Below are 17,764 nucleotides of genomic sequence, written 5' to 3' on the forward strand. Positions count from 1 at the left end.
TTATTAAACAAGAAATATTTCCATATATTTTCAAAGGGGAATTGCCAACTCCAACATACGAAGTTGGTATTAAATTCTTCGAACGTATCACACCAGTCGGTAATAAAGACATCTTAACCAAACTAATTGGGCTACCGGAATCGATCAAGCACGAAATATTCGCAGAATTAGTATATTTGGATCCACAAGAATATTTAAAGGCCACACTTACCATTTGTGTTGTGTCTACAATATCATTACTACAAAATATGGGAGCAGTAACATTCATCCTTTTAGGACAATCCTTGTAAAAATGTCCCATTTGGAAACAATGGAAACAAGATCCCGGTGGACGTCGAGGCTTATTGCAGGTGTTCTTCATATGTCCAAATTGAGAGCAATTGAAACATCGTATGCCTTTAGTATTGTCACGGCCTTCTTTATGAGTACTGACTGTTTTTGACCTGCGTTTCTCGTATCTATCTATTCCATGCATCAATTCTTGTAATGAGTTTGATCCGTATAGAATGGATATGTTGTTGGTTTTATCTTCCATTCCGTCTATTATAATGTCAACCAGTTCTTGCTCGTTGATTTCGCCTTCTGCTGCAATAGTTTGCATTGCTACTATATAGGCAATACACGGCTCTGTTGGCTTCAACTTGCGCAAACGCAATTTTTGATAAACTTCTTCTTGCGTTACCGTTCTCTTGAAAATGTCTAAGAGCGATCTCTTCAACTCCTTATATTCTTTGTAATTTGAATTTTTCATGAACTCTCGAGCAGTTCCAACCAGCAAATATCTTAAGCACATATATTTTTCTTGGTCAGTCATATTTATAGTGTAGCTTTCAAAAGAGTTTATCCATTTTTCAATATTTCGTCCATCATTCCCAGAAAATTTCGGAACCATCATAGAGAGCTCGTCATAATTGATATTTGTAGAAACCTTTTTTCCACCGTTTTCTAAAGATTCAATTTGGTTTCGAAGAGCCAACATTTCTTGCTTCAATCTCAAAACTCTAATTTCACTCTCTAGTTCATCAGCTTCACGGGATAAAACGCTTGAACGAATGAAAAGGTCTGTTACCTGTGATGGAACAGAAGGTCTAGAAAATTGTCCTCGAAGTAAGTTTGCAGGAACGGAAACTGAGGAATAATTGACGGAGGGTACGGAAGAAACAACACAAGAAGATACGGAAGGAGGTACGGAAGTTTGTGTTTGCGGAAGAACATCACAGGACACGCCAATTGCTCTATTGTTAAAAGCGACACCCAATGTATTTGTATTTATTAAATCGGAAATAACTGATGAAGTCCGGGCGGCAGAAACAGAAGCAGCAGTCCCTGAAGTACCAGGAAATTGTCTTTGAACTGTATTTACAGGAACGGAAGCAGAAGAATTATAGACGGAAGGTACGGAAGAAATTACGGAAGGAGGCACTGAAGTCTGTGTTTGCCGAAGATTTGCACAGGATACGCCAATTTCGCTGTTATTAAAAGCGACACTCAATGTATTTCTAGATATTAAATCGGTTGAAGTCCGTGCGGCAGAAAAAAAAGCGGCAGTTCCAAGAACCAATTCAGTTTGATTTGTGGACTCACCATTACATTGAAATGACTGAAGCAAATTTTCAGGATCGGCAGTTGCGGAATTAATAACGGGAGTTTCATTCAAAGTATTGGATGACATTGTAGTGACAGTTACAGATGAATTCCCAGCAGAATCAGAAGAAACCACATTTCCAGAAGGCAATTCAGTCTGCTTTGATGGACCACCGTTAACTCGCAAAGAATCATATAATGTTCTCAATTGTGCAATTGACGCTGTTTCTGGAAATTCCACATTTGAAGCTTTCAAAGCTGAAAGAATTCTTTCTCGAGTAGGGCGTGAATCCATATTTAAAAAAAAAAAAAAAATTTTTTTTTTTTGAGTCTTCTTTTTTTTATTTATTTTTTTTTTTGGGAACCCCACACCTGAATTGTAAAGCTTTTGTCAACAAACTGGCTCTTTTTATTATATTTTTCAAACAAACAACATTAAAGGAACAAGCTAGTCTACTTAGTTTCATCAAAAGTTTCTTATAAATACGAGTATAACAAGTTATCATATTACAGTAATATCGGATTATAAATGCGAATTTTATGGGGCCAAGACTTTAAATCGACATGTGTGTAGGGGCTTAATTTAACTCACTCTCCCGAATTTCGGCAACATCGGACAATAAATGAGCATTTTATAAGCCCAAAACCTTAAATCAGGAAATCGGTCTATATGTCAGCTATATCCAAATCTGAACCGATCTGGGCCAAATTTACGAAGGATTTCGACGGGCCTAAGACAACTAACTGTCCCAAACTTCAGTAAAATCGGATAATAAATGTAGCTTTTATGGGCTTAAGACCCTAAATCGGAGGATCGATCTATATGGCAGCTATATCCAAATATGGACCGATCTGGGCCAAATTGACGAAGGATGTCGATGGGCCTAACACAATTCACTGTCCCTAACTTCAGTAAAATCGGATTATAAATGTGGCTTTTGTGGGCCTAAGACCCTAAATCGGAGGATCGGTCTATATGGCAGCTTTATCCAAATCTGAACCGATCTGGGCCAAATTAACGAAGGATTTCGACGGACCTAAGACAACTAACTGTCCCAAACTTCAGTAAAATCGGATTATAAATGTCGCTTTTATGGGCCTAAGACCCTAAATCGGTGGATCGGTCTATATGGCAGCTATATGCAAATCTGGACCGATCGGAGCCAAATTGACGAAGAATGTTGGAGGGCCTAACACAACTCGTTGTCCTAAATTTGATTTCAACAGACAGACGGACAGACGGACGGACATGTCTAGGTTGTCTTAGATTTTTACGCTGATCAAGAATATATATACTTTATAGGGTCGGAAATGGATATTTCGACGTGTTGCAAACGGAATGACAAAATGAATATACCCCCATCCTTCGGTGGTGGGTATAAAAAACACCAAACTGTCTTGTAGGACGACCGGGGATATATTGTTTACAAATGAAAGAACGTGTCAGAGGGCAATCGCCCTCCCATCCTACCCAAAAACTAAGGAATTAAAAATAATAAACGAAGGCCGAATAGGATAGAAAAGGACAGCAAAAAACAAGTAAAAAGGCGTTAAGTTCGGCCGGGCCGAACTTTGGATACCCACCACCTCAGGTATATATATAAACTACCTTTCATCAAAATTCGGTGAAAATTTCATACCTTATACTCATATACCTCATACCGATCTGAACTATATACGACACGATGTCGAAAAGCCGAACATAAGTCACTGTGTCAAATTTCAGTGAAATCGGATTATAAATGCGCTTTTATGGGGCCAAGACTTTAAATCGAGATATCGGTCTACATGGCAGCTATATCCAAATTTATACCGATTTGGGCCAAGTTGCATTAACATGTCGAAAAGCCTAACACAAAGCACTGTCCCAAATTTCGGCGAAATCGGACAATAAATGCCTCTTTTATGGGCCCTAAACCTTAAATCGAGAGATCGGTCTATATGGCAGCTATATGCAAATCTGGACCGATCCGGGCAAAATTGAAGAAGGACGTCGAAGAGCCTAACCAAACTCACTGTGTCAAATATCAGCGACATCGGACAGTAAATGCGTCTTTTATCGCCCCAAAACCTAAAACCTAGATATCGGTCTATATGGCAGCTTTATCCAAATCTAAACCGATCTGTTCGATATTGCAGAAGTATGTCAAGGGGCTTAACTTAACTCACTGTTCAAAATTTCGGCGACATCCGACAATAAATGAGCATTTTATGGGCCCAAAACCATAAATCAAGAAATCGGTCTATATGGCAGCTATATCTAAATCTGAACCGAACTTAACCTGCTTATGGACAAAAAAAGAATCTCTGCAAAATTTCAGCTCAATATCTCTATTTTTAAAGACTGTAGCGTGATTTCAACGGATAGACGGACAGACGGACGGACATGTCTAGATCGTCTTAGATTTTTACGCTGATCAAGAATATATATACTTTATAGGGTCGGAAATGGATATTTCGATGTGTTGCAAACGGAATGACAAAATGAATATACCCCCATCCTTCGGTGGTGGGTATAAAAACAAGTAAAAGCGTGCTAAGTTCGGCCGGGCCGAATCTTATATACCCTCTACCGTAGATCGCATTTGTCGAGTTCTTTTCCCGGCATCTCTTCTTAGGCAAAACAGCATATAAGAAAATATTTTCTCTGCTATTAGAACGATATCAAGATATGGTCCGGTTTGGACCACAATTAAATTATATGTTGGAGACCTGTGTAAAATGTCAGCCAATTCGAATAAGAATTGGGCCTTTCGGAGGCTCAAGAAGTAAAATAAGGAGATCGATTTATATGAGAGCTGTATCCGGCAATAGACCGATTCAGACCATAATAAACACGTATGTTGATGGTCATGAGAGAATCCGTCGTACAAAATTTCATTCCAATCGGATAATAATTGCGACCTCTAGAGGCTCAAGAAGTCAAGATCCCAGATCGGTTTATATGACAGCTATATCAGGTTATGAACCGATTTGAACCATACTTGGCACAGTTGTTGGATATCATGACAAAACAAGTCGTGCGAAATTAAATTCCAATCGGATAAGAATTGCGGACTCTAGAGGCTCAAGAAGTCAACACCCAAGATCGGTTTATATGGCATCTATATCAGGTTATGAACCGATTTGAACCATACTTGGCACAGTTGTTGGATATCATAACAAAACACGTCGTATTTGTGCAAAATTAGCGTGCTTTCGACAGACAGACGGACGGACAGACGGACGGACATGGCTAGATCGACATAAAATGTCACGACGATCAAGAATATATTTATATACTTTATGGGGTCTCAGACGAATCTTTCGAGTAGTTACAAACGGAATGACGAAATTAGTATACCCCCCATCCTATGGTGGAGGGTATAAAAATGCTTTTTGTAGGAGAGTACACCTTTTACCCTCAAATTGCGATACACATGGGAGGACCTGCCGATCTTTAAAAATATGGTGTGGATCTGAGCGAGACCCGTAGCACTGAATTTCTGAATCGCCGCCGTCACATTATGGGGGCACGATGCTGATATTATTTCAGGTTCCGCCCCCTAAACTCCTTTCAAACCGGCCATGTTTGCCTACTATGGCAATTAGGGGCTAAAATGATAGGTATTTGAAAGTAGAAAAGAAAACGAATTTGATATCCAATTTTGAGACCAAGTGTTTGGGAGTAGTCTCACCCAATAAACTCCCCTTAACCAATTGCAATTGCAGTTCAAATAAAAGGAATTTGACAGTAGAGCTCAATTCTGATATTTTTCCTAAGTGCGCGGGTGGCCGCCCCACCCTACATACCTGTCAATCTGGACATATTTGTGGATTAGGGTAAAAAGGGGCTCAAATTTGATATGTTTGGTGGACCCTTTCCTTACCTTTTTTCAAAACGCTAGATCTAGGAGATGGGTAGGGCGATTTACGCGAAATTTAGTTTGTTTATAATATCTCAAAAACTGAAATTTCGTATACTTATTAAAGGTGGGATGTTTAGGGATAAGCCAGCCAAATGGAACAATAAAACAATATTAGGCTCAAATGCAAGGTATTTAAGACTAGGCGACGAATCTGATAAATGGGATCTGCCTCACTCCCAAAAATACCCCCATAACGGACATATTTACCGACTATTACAATATAAGGTTCAAATGAAAGGAATTTGGGAGTTGAGCACTAATGTGATATCCAAATTGTGGCGAAATATCTGAAAGGCCGTACCAGCACCCTCAATCCGGATTTTTCCCGACCATGCCAGTATAGGGCTCACATAAAACAAGGACGTGAAAGAAGGCGCAGTGGAACGGGCCCTGTCCAGCTAGTTTTATGAATAACAAGTAAAAGCGTGCTAAGTTCGGCCGGGCCGAATCTTATATACCCTCCACCATGGATCGCATTTGTCGAGTTCTTTTCCCGGCATCTCTTCTTAGGCAAAAAAGGATATAAGAAAAGAGTTGCTCTGCTATTAAAACGATATCAAGATATGGTCCGGTTCGGACCACAATTAAATTATATGTTGGAGACCTGTGTAAAATTTCAGCCAATTCGTATAAGAATTCTGCCCATTGGGGCTCACGAAGTAAAATAGAGAGAACGATTTATATGGGATCTGTATCGGGCTACAGACCGATGCAGACCATAATAAACACGTTTGTTGAAGGTCACGAGAGGATCCATCGTACAAAATTTCAGGCATATCGGATAATAATTGCGTCAAGAAGTCAATATCCCAGATCGGTTTATATGGCAGCTATATCAGGTTATGAACCGATTTGAACCTTATTTGACACAGTTGTTGAAAGTAAAAATAAAATACGTCATGCAAAATTTCAGTGAAATTGGATAGGAATTGCGCCCTCTAGAAGCTCAAGAATTCAAATCCCCAGATCTGTTTATATGGCAGCTATATCAGGTTATGGACCGATTTAAACCATACTTAGCACAGTTGTTGGGTATCATAGCAAAACACGTCGTGCGAAATTCCATTCCAATCGGAAAAGAATTGCGCCCTCTAGAGGCTCAAGAAGTCAAGACCCAAGATCGGTTTATATGGCAGCTATATCAGGTTATGGACCGATTTGAACCATACTTGGCACAGTTGTTAGATATAATAACAAAACACGTCGTGCAAAATTTCATTTCAATCGGATAAGAATTGCGCACTCTAGAGGCTCAAGAAGTCAAGACCCAAGATCGGTTTATATGGCAGCTATATCAGGTTATGGACCGATTTGAACCATACTTGGCACAGTTGTTGGATATCATAACAAAACATGTCGTGCAAAATTTCATTCTGATCGGATAAGAATTGCGCACGCTAGAGGCTCAAGAAGTCAAGACCCAAGATCGGTTTATATGCCAGCTATATCAGGTTATGGACCGATTTGAATCATACTTGGCACAGTTGTTGGATATTATAACAAAACACGTCGTGCAAAATTTCATTCCAATCCGATAAGAATTGCGCAATCTAGAGGCTCAAGAAGTCAAGACCCAAGATCGGTTTACATGGCAGCTATATCAAAACATGGACCGATATGGCCCATTTACAATACCAACCGACCTACACTAATAAGAAGTATTTGTGCAAAATTTCAAGCGGCTAGCTTTACTCCTTCGGAAGTTAGCGTGCTTTCGACAGACGGACGGACGGACGGACGGACGGACAGACGGACGGACATGGCTAGATCGACATAAAATTTCACGACGATCAAGAATATATATACTTTATGGGGTCTCAGACGAATATTTCGAGTAGTTACAAACAGAATGACGAAATTAGTATACCCCCCATCTTATGGTGGAGGGTATAAAAATGAATTTGCGTTTGTTGGTTTGTTTGTTTGTTTGTTTGTGGGTTTGTAAATTTGTTTTTTCTTTGAAATTTGCACAGATTGTGGGGAGTGGTCCGAAAGGAACAATAGGCTATATACACTTTTGATATCGAAAGGGGGCGGACCCACCCCATTACCCCAAAAATAAATATGGACCGATCGGGATAATGTGGGACTTAAATAAAAGGTATTCGGAAGTAGAATATAAATTTGATATCAAAAGTTGGGTCTAAGTACCTAGGAGGGTGCTCCAAACCCAAAACCCCTTCGGATGGGCATATTGGACAATAATGAAACTATGGGACTCAAATGAAAGCTATTCTGGAGTAGAATATGGTCTGGAGGAGCAATTGGCTATATAATTTGTTGATATCGGAATGGGCCGGACCCTCCCCCGATACATAAAAAACACCATCTAAAACCAAACTGGACCGATAGAAACAATATGGGGATCAAATGAAAGATATTGGAGAATAGAATACGAATCTTATGTATAAAATTGAATTTGTGTTTGTTTGTTTGTTCCGTATAGACTCAAAAAAGGCTGAACCGATTACCTTGAAATTTTCACAGATTGTTTAGGTTGGTTTTTTGGTTATTCCGTATAGACTCAAAAAAGGCTAAACCGATTTCCTAAAAATTTTCGCAGATTGTGTAAGTTTGTCTGGAAGGAAACATAGGCTTTATAATTTTTAGATATCGGATGTTGGTGGTCCCTCCCCCTTACCCCAACAGCACCATCCAAAACCGAAAGTGGACCGATAGACACAATATGGGTATCAAATGAAAGGTATTGGAGCCTAGAAAATGAATATCGTATTAAAATTTGGGTCCAAGTACCCAGCGGGCCTCACCCAAAAACTCCTCTAAACAGATTTATTCGGCGTTCATGTCAATATGGGCCTCAAATGAAAAGTAGTTGACAGTAGATTACAAATATGGCATAAAAAGTAAGGTACAAGTAATGGGAGGTCGCCCCACCCCCAAGTACCCCCAAATGAGCATATTAGCCGACCATGTCTATATGGGACTCAAATAAAAGATATTTGGGAGTAGATTACGAATATGACTTTAAAATTTGCGTTCATGTCTAGGTAGCGCTTTTCCTTCTAAAAATAAGCTAATAGGTTGATTGACGCATTATGACAATATGGGACTCAAATACAAGGTAGAAAACGAATTTGATGTTAAATTTTGGAGCAAAGTGTTTGGGGGTACGCCCTTAAGCGCCCCCTAAACTGAACTTCATTTCCGATTATGGCAAATCAAATCAACGGTATTTGGGAGTGAAGAACGAATTTTATATTTTTTTAGGTTAAAGTGCCGGTGGCCGCCTCAGCCCCAAAACACCCTCCAAACAGTTCATATTTACCGACCATGACAATATCGGGCTTGGGCTGGATTTGGGAGTGAAGCATGAATTTGATATCCATATTTGAGTCGAAATGTCTGAGGTGTCATCCTTCTCCTAAAAAGCACTTCCCATTACCCTAATTTTGAAAAACACCAGATCTCGGAGATTGGTAATGCTATCGTTCGATTTTTTTTTTTGCACTCTCACAGTCAAAACATAACATGGTTTCTATTGGTGGGTTTGGTGCCTCGGGGCCGTCCAAAACCAGTCAAATGTGTAAATAGACCAATCGCGACAATAAAAAGCACAAACGAAAGGTGCTCGAGAGAAAAAAAACGAATTTGATATCCAATTGAAGAGCCATGTGTTAGGGGAACTGCCCCTCCCGAAAACACCTATCTATTATATGATAGCAATTTGATGTTTATATTGATTGATTTTCGGGAAATTGATACCCATTTTTGGGACAAAGTCGAACATGGAAGTATCATGCGTAAATCGGCCCCCCATCTTCGAGGTAAGGAGAGATTCCACCCATTAAAGTTTGGATGTTAAAACTCCTTCATTCTCTTGGTTTTGGTGGTGGATTGGAGTAGCCAAACCCTTTGCCCCTAAAGTGGATATCAGATTCATACCTTTTCCCAAAAACCACATTTGAGCTACATATTGCTATAGTCGATATTATCCCGATCGAACTACACGTCTTATTGAAGCGTATTAGTTGGATGGACCGGTCCCTGACTCTGTCCCAAATTTGTATAACAGATTCGTGGCCAACACTCAAGGACCTTTCATTTGATACCCATTTTGTGACGTTGGACATCTATGCCCGTTTTAAGGGTTTTTGGGGTTGGAGAGGCCCCGAAGACACCTTGAATCAAATTCTTATAACAGATGTGTACTTAACTTCCAAATACCTTTCATTTGACATCCATATTGTCCAAATTGGTAAATATGTCCTGGGGGGTTTTGGGGGTTGGGGGCGCCTCAGATACCAAAGAATGCATTTGTATATCAGCTATTGTCCTAATCCCATGTCCCATATCCATACTGTCCCAATCGGTAAATATGTTCTGCTGGGGGTTTTGGGGATGGGGAGGCCCCTCAGACACCAATGAATAAATTTTTATCTGAGATTTGTATTCTACTTTTAAATAACTTTCATTGATACCCATATTACCCAAAGTGTAAAAGTGTCTTGTTGGGTAGTGTTTTTGGGGGTGGGGTACCCCCCGACACTAAGGGTGACATTTTTATACCAAGATAGTACTCTATTCTTAAATAACTCTCATTTGATACACATATTGCCCAAAGCGGGAAAATTGTCCCGTTGTGTGGTGTTTTTGGGGGTGGGGTACCCCCGACACCAAGGGTGACATTTTGATACCAAGTTCTTACTCTACTCGTAAATACCTTTCATTTTATATACATATTGTCCCAGTCGGTAAATATGTCCGTGGTGGGTTTTGAGATTGGGCGTCCCCCTAGGTTAGTTGCCCCCAAAATTTTATACCAACTTCGTGTTTTTTTTTTTTTTTTTTTTTTTTGGGGGGGGGAGGGGTATACCGTGGCATACAAATTTTCACTTGAATCGGTGCACGCATCTTTGAGATTTGACGTTTTTGAACATAGTACGGAAGAGGGTACGCTCCACCCCCTTCGGATATCAAACAAGTAAAAAGGAGTTAAGTTAGGCCGTTCCAAACTTTGGATACCCACCACCTCGGGAATATATGTAAACCACCATTCATCAAAATCCGGTGAAAATTGCATACCTAATGTCCCATAGCAGTTATATCGTAATATGTTCCGATTTGGACCAATTACTAATAAGTACAATTCAATTGTTCAATTGTGTATAACAAAATATTGGTGGATGTCGAAAAGGCTAACATAAGTCACTGCGTCAAATTTCAGTTAAATCAGATTATAAATGCGCCTTTTTTGGGGCCAAGACTTTAAATCGAGATATCGGTCTATATGGCAGCTATATGCAAATCATGATCGATCTAGACCAAATTGCAGAAATATATGGAGGGGCTTAACTTAACTCTCTGTCCCAATTTTCGGCAACATCGGACAATAAATGTGCCTTCTATGAGCCCAAAACATTAAATTGAGAGATCGGTCTACATGGCAGATATGGATCTGCACCAATCTGAGTGAAGAAGGATGTCGAAGAGCCGAACACAACTCATTGTCCCAAATTTCGGCGACATCGGACAATAAATACGCTTTTTATGGTCCCAAAACTTAAAACGGAGAGATCGGTCTATATGGCAGCTATATCCAAATCTGAACCGATCTGTGCCATATTGCAGAAGTATGTCAAGGGGCTTAATTAAACTCACTGTCCCAAATTTCAGCGACATCGGACAATAACTGCGCATTTTATGGGCCCAAAACCTTAAATCGAGGGATCGGTCTATATGGCAGCTATAACCAAATCTGATTCGATCAGGGCCAAATTAAAGAACGATGTCGAAATTTCGGCAAAATTATATAATAAATGTGGCTTTTATGGGCCTTAGACCCTAAATCGGAGGATCGGTCTATATGGCAGCTATATCCAAATCTGGACCGATCTGGGCGAAATTGACGAAGGATTTCGTAGGGCCTAACACAACTTACTGTCTTAAATTTCAGCGAAATCGGATAATAAATGTGGCTTTTATTGGGCTAAGACCCTAAATCGGCCGATCGGTCTATATGGGGGCTATATCAAGATAGGCTATATCGGACAGCCCATCTTCGAACTTAACCTGCTTATGGACAAATAAAGAACCTGTGCTAAGTTTCAGCTCAATTTCAGCTCAATATCTCTATTTTTAAAGACTGTAGCGTGATTTCAACAGACAGACGGACGGACATGTCTAGATCGTCTTAGATTTTTACGCTGATCAAGAATATACATATACACTTTATAGGGTCGGAAATGGATATTTCGATGTGTTGCAAACGGAATGACAAAAAAATGAATATACCCCCATCCTTCGGTGGTGGGTATAATAAACCGATATGAACTATATACAACATGGATGTCGAAAAGATTGACATAAGTCAATGTATCAAATTTCAGTAAAATATGATTATAAATGAGCCATTTTTGGTGCCAAGACATTTAATCGAGATATCGGTCTATATGGCAGATTAATGCAAATCTTGATCGATCGAGACCAAATTGCAGAACTCTTAGCTTAACTCTCTGTCGCAAATTTCGGCGATATCGGACATTAAATGCGACTTTTATGGGCCCAAAACCTTATATGGAGGGATCGGTCTATACGGCAGCTATATCCAAATCTGAACCGATCTGGACCAAATTGACGAAGAAAGGAAGGACCTAACACAAATCATAGCCCCAAATTTCAGCAAAATCGGATAATAAATGTGGTTTTAATTGGCCTAAAACTCGGAATCGACGGATCGGTCTATATGGGGGCTATATATATATATATATTATATATATATATATATATATATATATATATATATATATATATATATATATATATATATATATATATATATATATATATATATATAAGATATAGTCCGATATAGCTCATCTTCGAACTTAACCTGCTTATGGACACAAAAAGAATCTGTGCCAAGTTTTAGCTCAATATCTCTATTTTTAAAGACTGTAGCGTGATTTCAACAGACAGACGGACGGACATGTCTAGATCGTCTTGGATTTTTACGCTGATCAAGAATATATATACATTTTTAATAAAACTTAGAATGAACTTTAATCAAATATACTTTTTTTACACTCTTTTTCTAAAGCTAGCTGAAAGTAACAGCTGATAACTGACAGAAGAAAGAATGCAATTACAGAGTCACAAGCTGTGAAAAAATTTGTCAACGCCGACTATATGCAAAATCCGCAATTACTTTTGGGGCAACCCAATAGATAGTTAGATAGGGCCCCCTCCGCTGCGCCTTCTTTCACTCTCTTATTTTATCTGAGCTCTATACTGACACGGGTAGGAAATAAGTCCTGTTTTCGGGTGCTGGTACGGCCTTTTAGTTATTTCGTACTCTACTCCCAAATACTTTTCATTTGAGCTTTATATTGCTGTGGTCGGTAAATACATCCGGTATGGATGTATTTTTGGGGGTGAGGTGGACGCCCATATATCTGATTCGTGATCTACTCTAAAATACCTTTCATTTGAGCCCTATATTGTCATCATTGGTTTATACTTCCATTTGGCGGGTTTTGGAGGTGATGCCGCCCCCTAGATATCCTGCCCTAAATAAGGATACCAAATTTCTGTTTTTGAGATATTATAAAAAACTAAATTTCGCTTAAATCGAAAGTGAATATCAGATTCATACTCTACTCCCAAAAACCACATTTAAGCTATATATTGCCATAGTCAGTATATATGTATGGTTTAGGGAGAATTTATGAAGTGAGACGTCCCTGAAACTCTTGCCCATAACACAGATAACAGATTTGGGCACTTTTTTGCCTTAATCCTCTAATGTGTCCAGTTTGTGAGGTATGTAGGGCGGGGCGGCCACCCACGCACTATCGTTCGAAAATATTTTCTACTCAAACATAATTTCCCCGATAACCTCCGAGGAATGTTTACCAGTGACAACGTTGTCCATTGGAGAGTTTCTCGGGAAATGTGTGTCAAAGAGTTGTTCTAGTGTTTCCCCACTAGACATTTTCAATACATTCTCTGACTTCTGAATGTATCCTACCGTAAAAGGTCTAGGGGATAGGATTTTTAGCCTAGGGGCTTCAGATGTTTTCTCCACGAAGCTGCTTCTGAGCCTTTCTCAGCTCGCCCTTATATTTTCTTAAAGGTCCCAATCGTGTGGTGTCCCTGTAGCTTTCTGGCTTTCGCCTTATTGAAGAGTTTTTGCAGTTCTTCCTTAGACCAACAGTTCTGGGATCAGCCATGGAGGCCGCTGTTTGCCCCTTGGTTTGGCACTAGGACATACTGACAAATGTCAGTTTTCCAGGGCCTTCGTGATCGGCTTTATGTCTATGTCCTCCGCAGTTTCTACTTTCTTTTCTGGTCTAAAAGGTATAGTCGTGCATAATGTTTCCCGAAATTTATCTCAATTCGCCTTTTTTCTGCTTAGGCGAGGGACCACTTCTGCAGTATTTTCCCCAAGGCTGAAACAATTATAACGATGATCGGAGCAGCTGCGGTCAGCCAACACTTCCCAGTCACATAGCCTCCCGCTTATAGCTTCCGAAATAATGGTGGCATCTAAATTCTCCTGCCTGTTCCTGGTAATAAAGGTCAGTTTATTTCCTTTATTACAAATAGCCAGATTGCATCTTATAATATATTGGATAAGCAGCTCACCCCTTTAGTTTATATCCGAACTTTCCCAATATCTGAAGATATGCATTAGCATCACTTCCTATAATGACGCTCTTTTTCCCTGCAGAAGCGGCTTCAACCAGCAACTTAAGACTTGAAGGCGGTATCTGTTAATCGTGTGTCATATTTAGGGAAGCCAGCCAATCATACGTAAATGATTTCAAATTTCTAGGCTAGCTTCTTCTAAGTCTTTAGTGCTTAGCTACGGAAGAAGAAAAACATTTAAACTACGGTGTAGACGAATACAGGCTCTGTGTCTCCCATTTCCCGTAACCTTGAGTAGTATTAATTCAGGAATTCTAAGTCCACGAACCATTCCTCCACACACTCATGTCTCCTGAATAAGAACCATGTGAAATCCTCCTGCCATCAGAAAGGTCTTAAGTGACGCCGAAGCGGCTTTACAATGGTTGAGATTTATTTGGAAAAACCGGACCATAGTCAGGATTCAGAATTTCCTCCACTTTTGCGTTAGCCTCGTCTTCTGAGTCCGCCAGGAGTTCATTCTCGCAAGATTCGTTCGGTCTCGCCACGACGAGTTTCCTTAGAGAAAGCAGTGGAACCACACTTCATCAGGACGCTGGACACTTGCGGTGTGGACGATTCCTTTTTAGATGCCTCACTAGCTGCTGCTGCTTCTGCTGCCGTCCTTCCCCGATGGCGCAAACCTTGAGCCCAGTCCAACCGGATGACCCACCATACAGAGCTTGTCGGGTCCCGTTTTGATGCCTTCCCCTCCTGTCTTTCCTGCTACCCGCCAGAAATGTGGTCGATAGTTCGTGAGACAACAAAAACAACTGCTGCGTCGTCTTCTGTTTCCCCAACCCCACCGCTTCTATACACCTTCAGGCTCATCTTGTTGAATCCCTAGGATCCAACTTATTCGGACTTGTTGAGGTCTGAGATACAGCCGGAGTTTAGTACGAATACTTCATGTCTCCGGTCGCCATCAGCCTCATCCAATCTTCCAATCGGTGGTTCAACGATTGGGATTACAGTCCCTTAGTTTCCTAAATATGGATTCAGGATCTAGGAAATCCTTGGTGTTTGCCGTAAGCGGTAAAACGAAAACCAAAAAACAAATAAATGAAAAGCAAGTTGGTTAGTTGATTGTAATTTTAACAAGTAAAAGCGTTCTAAGTTCGTCCGGGCCGAATCTTATATACCCTCCACCATGGGTCGCAATTGTCGAATTCTTTTTCCGGCATTTCTTCTTAGGCAAAAAAGGATATAAGAAAAGATTTGCTCTTCTATTAGAGCGGTATCAAGATATGGTCCGGTTTGGGTCACAACTAAATTATATGCGTAAAATGTCAGCCAATTAGAATAAGAATTGAGCCCTTTGGGGTCTCAAGAAGTAAAATATAGAGATCGATGTATATGGGAGCTGTATCAGACTATAGACCGATTCAGACCATAATAAACACGTATGTTGATGGTCATTAGAGGAACCGTCGTACAAAATTCGGATAATAATTGTGACCTCTAGAGGCTCAAGAAGTCCAGATCCCAGATCGGTTTACTTGGCAGCTATATCAGGTTATGAACCGATTTGAAACTTATTTGAAACAGTTGTTGGAAGTAAGAATAAAATACGTCATGCAAAATTTCAGCAATATCGGATAGGAATTGCGCCCCCTAGAAGCTCAAGAAGTCAAGACCCAAGATCGGTCATATAAACCGATAGCTATATCAGGTTATAAACCAATTTGAACCATACTTGGCACAGTTGTTGGATATTATAACAAAACACGTCGTGCAAAATTTCATTCCAATCGGATAAGAATTGCGCACTCTAGAGGCTCAAGAAGTCAAGACCCAAGATCGGTTTATATAGCAGCTATATCAGGTTATGGACCGATTTCAACCATACTTGGCACACTTGTTGGATATCATAACAAAATACATCGTGCAAAAATTTATTCAAATCGGATAAGAATTGCGCACTCTAGAGGCTCAAGAAGTCAAGACGCAAGATCGGTTTATATGGCAGCTATATCAGGTTATAGACCGATTTAAACCATACTTGGCACACATGTTGGAAATCATAACAAAATATTTCGTGCAAAATTTCATTCCAATCGGATAAGAATTGCGCACTCTAGGGACTCAAGAAGTCAAGACCCAAGATCGGTTTATATGGCAGCTATATCAAAACATGGACCGATATGGCCCATTTACAATACCGATCGACCTACACTAATAAAAAGTATTTGTGCAAAATTTCAAGCGGATAGCTTTAGTACTTCGGAAGTTAGCGTGCTTTCGACAGACAGACGGACGGACGGACAGACGGACGGACGGACAGACGGACGGACGGACAGACGGACAGACGGACAGACGGACGGACGGACGCGACGATCAAGAATATATATACTTTATGGGGTCTCAGACGAATATTTCGAGTAGTTACAATTAGAATGACGAAATTAGTATACCCCCCATCCTATGGTGGAGGGTAAAAATGAGGCAGCCGTAAGCTTTTATTGAATATTTTTCTATACAGGTAACAAGTTTAGCCAAATTACAGCGATATGTAATTTATTGGGAGTGATCCACAATCTTGAAATCCAAGAACGAGTAAATTAATATCTGATATATAAAAATCAAAAACATTCTCAAAGGGGACAAATTTACGACCATAGCAATAAGGGACTCAAGTGAAAGGTCTTTGGGAGTAAAGCACGAATTTGATATAAATATTCGGGAAAAGTGTCTATGGGGCCACCCCACGCCCCCACCACACACCCAAATAGTAAGTATTTTCTGACTATTGCAATATGAGGCTCAAATAAGAGGGTTTTTAAAGTGGAACACGAATCCGATATATAGTTTCAAGGCCAATTCACTGGAATGTGGTTGTAGACCACGTATCTCATATCAACATTAGGGGCCAACTGTCTAGCGGGCGTCCCACCACCATAACAACCCCCACATAGGACGTATTTGCTCACCAAGACAATTTGGGTCTTAAAGAAAGTGGAACTAAATATTCATAGTTTTTAGGACCAATACTCCAAACCGTACATATTTGCTGACTTTTGCAATAAGGAGTTTGAATCAGATTAGAAAACGAATTTGATATCCAATTCTGAGGCCAGTGGCAATATGGGGTTCAAATAAATGATATATGTATGCGAATAGAGTACGTTGCTTATATATTTTCCGGGCTTAGTGTTTGGAGGACCGCCCCAATCCCCAAAACACCCCTAAATCGGGCATATTTACCGACCATGTCAATGTGGAGCTTAAATGAAAGGTATTGGGGGGTAGAGCAAGAATTTATACTCATTTTCGGGACCAATTTTCTGGGGGTCTACCCCTTTCCCAAAATACCCCACAAACAGCAATTTTTTAGTGACCATCGAAATGTGGGACTCAAATAAAGGTATTTTGGAGCAGAATACGAATATGATATTCCAATGTAGGACTATGTATTTAGGGCATCACCCATTTCCCAAAACACCCCCAAAGGGAAAAATTTTTTCGATTATGCCAATATGTGGCTCAAATGAAAGGTATTTGAGATTAGAAAACTAATTCGATAACCTATTTTGGGGCCATCTGTAAACTCCTCTTAAGCCAATGGCAATATGGGGTTTAAATAAGTGGTATTTGAGAGAAGAGCACGATGCTGATATTTTTTCAGG

This window comes from Stomoxys calcitrans, chromosome 1 (genome assembly GCF_963082655.1).
Source record: "Stomoxys calcitrans chromosome 1, idStoCalc2.1, whole genome shotgun sequence".
Lineage (NCBI taxonomy): Eukaryota > Metazoa > Arthropoda > Insecta > Diptera > Muscidae > Stomoxys > Stomoxys calcitrans.